The sequence below is a fragment of the Bison bison genome, unplaced genomic scaffold, assembly GCF_000754665.1.
Source record: "Bison bison bison isolate TAMUID 2011002044 unplaced genomic scaffold, Bison_UMD1.0 scf7180017864365, whole genome shotgun sequence".
Taxonomy (NCBI): domain Eukaryota; kingdom Metazoa; phylum Chordata; class Mammalia; order Artiodactyla; family Bovidae; genus Bison; species Bison bison.
In genome coordinates, this window is record NW_011494937.1 from 3,281,331 (window position 1) to 3,282,191 (window position 861).

Sequence of the window (861 nt, forward strand, 5' to 3'; positions counted from 1 at the left end):
TCCCTTCCAAGGAGTAAGCGTCTTTTAATTTCATTGCTGCAATCACCATCTGCAGTGATTTTGGAGCCCAGAAAAATAAAGTCTGACATTGTTTCAACAGTTTCCCCATCTATTTCCCATGAAGTGATGGGACCAGATGCCATGATCTTACTTTTCTGAAAGTTGAGCTTTAAGCCAACTTTTTCACTCTCCTCTTTCACTTTCATCAAGAGGCTTTTTAGTTCTTCAGTTTCTGCCTTAAGGGTGGTGTAATCTGCATATCTGAGGTTATTGATGTTTATCCCAGAAATCTTGATTCCAGCTTGTGCTTCTTCCAGCCCAGCGTTTCTCATGATGTACTCTGCATAGAAGTTAAATAAGCAGGGTGACAATATACAGCCTTGATGTACTCCTTTTCCTATTTGGAACCAGTCTGTTGTTCCATGTCCAGTTCTAACTGTGGCTTCCTGACCTGCATACAGGTTTCTCAAGAAGCAGGTCAGGTGGTCTGGTATTCCCATCTCTTTCAGAATTTTCCACAGTTTATTGTGATCCACACAGTCAAAGGCTTTGGCATAGTCAATAAAGCAGAAATAGATGCTTTTCTGGAACTCTCTTGCTTTTTCCATGATCCAGCAGATGTTGGCAATTTGATCTCCGGTTCCTCTGCCTTTTCTAAATCCAGCTTCAATATCTGGAAGCTCATGGTTCACATATTGCTGAAGCCTGGCTTGGAGAATTTTGAGCATTACCTTACTAGCGTGTGAGATGAGTGCAATTGTGCAGTAGTTTGAGCATTCTTTGGCACTGCCTTTCTTTGGGATTGGAATGAAAACTGCCCTTTTCCAGTCCTGTGGCCACTGCTGAGTTTTCCAAATTTGC